This window comes from Macadamia integrifolia, chromosome 5 (assembly GCF_013358625.1).
Source record: "Macadamia integrifolia cultivar HAES 741 chromosome 5, SCU_Mint_v3, whole genome shotgun sequence".
Classification (NCBI taxonomy): Eukaryota; Viridiplantae; Streptophyta; class Magnoliopsida; order Proteales; family Proteaceae; genus Macadamia; species Macadamia integrifolia.
Genome location: NC_056561.1, coordinates 21,266,691 through 21,270,318, shown reverse-complemented (window position 1 = coordinate 21,270,318; position 3,628 = coordinate 21,266,691).

Here is a 3,628-nt window from a genome sequence, read left to right as displayed (position 1 = left end):
TATGGACAACCAGATGGGGCAAGCCTTCATGTTAACCCTATCAAGACCAGTACTAAGGTGGCTCACCCAGTTGGAGTCTTCCCGAACTCAAAATTGGACAATAGTGGTGAAAGCCTTCACCAAGCAGTACTTATACAATACTGAAGTGGATTTGAAGCATCGAGAGCTTGAAACATTGAGGCAACATCCTAGAGAAGGATTCACTGCCTTCTTGATGAGGTTTAGGGATAAGGCTGCCAAGATGGCAAATCGGCCTTTAGAAGCAGCGTAAGTAGAAATGTTAACCGAAAACTTGTCAAAGCCTTATTATGATGTCCTTTACTATCAACATTTGTAAACTTTTGATGCCTTGATAGCCACCGGTACATGTGTGGAAAACATAATCCTAAGGGAAGCTTAGTATCAAGGATCCTCCTAAGATGTAGGCAAGAACACTAGAGTTAGACGGGGAAAGGGTCCCGAAACCAATGTGGTAGGTGCGGCCCAACAATCAGTCTCTCCTATCACCCCTTCACAACCATTTGTTATACAAGCAGATGCACCCTCCTAGAAGGCTCCTCGTCCAATAAGGTAGTTTACTGACTTAGGAATGCCCATTACAGTAGTGTATAAAAAGCTAAAGAAACAAGGATTGCTAGGGACAGTGGCTCCAAGAGTAATCAATAACCCTCCCCCAGCTTGGTATAGAGATCATGAAAATTGTGCTTACCACACTCAGAATAAGCACAACACTAAAAGATGTATGGGTCTGCAACATGCAATCTAGGACTTGGTAGACAATGGGACTAATGATGTCAAGGTCAAGAAAACTCCTAATGCCAACACCAATCCACTCCCCAACCATGTGAATAATCTAGATGAGGAAGCAACAGAAAGCGATCCCACTCAGATGATCACACCTAGAGCGTGAAAGAATCACATGATTGCCTGTGCTTACAAGAGAGCCATGAGTTGAAGAGTTAAGGCCATAAAAACTCCCAAAAGAGAAGAATCCTCGAAAGAGGAGCCAGAAGATCAGGTATCCGCTATCCCTCCTTCATCATCAACAAGGGGATCCACCATACCATATCTCCAACCTTCACCATATTACCAACCTCCACCTTATCATCAACCTTCACCACACCATCAAGGAAAAGGGACCTCGTCATCTTATCACCCCCCATCTTCATCACAATATCCCATTTCTTCAGTCACATCACCTTCATACAACCTCGCCTCATATCCATCATCACCCTCATTCCAATCCCATTCTCAAGGTTTGGTGTACAACCCAAAAGAAGGATGGATGGATGGATACAGTTGGAAGGATATGCTTGCACTATCGGACTCCCCAAAGATGACCTTATCAATGGGATCAGTGAATGCTTTAGGAGAAGATTAGGATGGTGATCCCACTTCTCTAATTCAGCCCATTGTGCCTCAAGAGGATAATTCAGAGATGATTGAAGAAGTCACGGATGATCTCCTCAGAGCAGTGATAGCGTTGTCAGTGGGAGAACAAATCAAAGAGCATGCCTCCCTAATTCACATAGGGAGTGACACAGAGGATGATGACAAGGACAAGAATGAAGATGAGAAGGATGGAGATGACTCTAGTTCTCAAATTGATGATAAGTACCCAAATTGGGATGACTACCTGGGGCCTCGGCACAATGATGATGATGATGAATCTGGCTATTATTCTCAAAGAGATTCGGGAGGATATTCAGTATTTGCCATTGGTGAAGATGACCCAATGGTTGATCCCACAGATGCTATTCAGTCAGCATTCATGATTCATAAGAATGGAGAGAACCATACATTTATCTAGAAGCACCATTGCACCATTAAAGAAATAGCAACAACTTTCTCAGAAGGAGAAGGAGGCCCTTTGCCACATCTCCTCATCCATCAAGCCATTGAATCGCTCCTGAACTAGACTAGCATTGGGGAGAACTCCAAGTATACTCATGCTACCTAGTCAATCAAACTAGACACCATTGATGAAAGCATCAAAACAGCCATCGAGTCTGTAGTCGAGTCAGTTGTTGAGTCTTCTATTTATGATTTCATGTCAGCCTCCCCTCTTGAGGAGGACCCAGAGCCCATATATGTCGAGTCTGTTACTCCTTCTTTCATGAATGAAATTTCTGATTCCAAGTATGACTTGCCTCTTTTTCTGATGATAATCTTAATAAATATCAAGAGTTAATAAAACAATGCAGACCAAAGAAGGCCCAACCCATCCGTGAGGATACTAAGTTATTAATCTAAGAACCGACCAATGCCTTCGAGAGGTAAAAATCAGTATCACCCTAGATAATGAAGAAGCAGAATAGATGATCAGTCTTTTAAAGGAGTTTGCCCATGTTGTTGCTTGGTATTATGAGGATATGCCTAGTATACACCCCAATATTATGCAAAATCGATTGTTGACCTACCCTGGGGCAAAACTGGTAAAGCAGAAGCTCCGAAGGATGCGGGTAGAATTGAGTGAGAAGATCAGAGAAGAAGTTGTGAAGCAGTGGAATGCAGGATTTCTACAAGTGATGAAGTACCCCAATGGTTGGCTAATATAGTACCAGTACTAAAGAAATATGGTTAGGTACGAAGGTGCATAGACTTCCGAGAACTTAACAAAGTAAGCCCAAAAGATGACTTCCCATTACCTCACATTGATGTACTGGTTGACAACACGACAGAACATGCCTTGTTAACATTTATGGATGGATTCTCGGGATACAGCCAAGTGAGCATACACCCAGAGGATTGTGAAAAGATAGCATTCATGATGAGCACAATAATGTGTGAAATGTTAGGGATATAAGTGTACATTTTGCCCCACTTTGGATAGTACTACTTTTATTTTTCTTGTTTTTTTTTAGTTTCCAAGTTTACAAGAGAAAGTGCTTAAAGTGAATCAAGAACCAGTCCAAAGGTGGGACCCATTCATTAGTACCACATCCTCTCTCCTACAAAATCCTGAAGATTATTCTCTCTCCTTGCCACCTCACAAGATCTTGAAGATGCTATGCAGAGATTCCTTTCTGATTTAATCAAGATTACAAGATATTGGTTAATATTGCAAGGAAGGAATATAATTTGTTAATTTTGGAAACAAATTCTCTCTTTCCTCACACAATATCTCAAAGAATGAGGATTTTTACCAAGATTTTATTTTATTTTATTTTATTTCTTTTCTTAAAGAAGACTTGTAGAAGGAATGTGGCAAGACAAAAGCCCTATAAAAGCCCCTTCCTCCCCCTCCTAATTATTATTCCCCTTAGTTTATTTTCTAGTTTATGCTTAGTTTTCTTCTCTCCCTCCCTCTCTCACTCTTTAGTTTTAGTTCTTCTCTATTTTATCTTTAATCATTTTTGTAGAAGTTTTTTTTTTATGTTAATTAATGCAATCACTCTTTTATTCTTTTTCAGCCTTTTATGTTTATGATTTATGCAATTGAGTTGTAATTTTTAAAGTTATAGTTCTAGCCTTAGATCTAGGTGACAAGATCACAAGTCGTGGAGCATCTTTTTTTTCAAGTTCAGTATTTTTTTTTTTTTGATTTGTTTTCTCTAATACTAAAATTTCAGATTTGGTTCATTCCAGATCTGGTTTTTAGTAATATTAGTATCTCAAATCACCCATC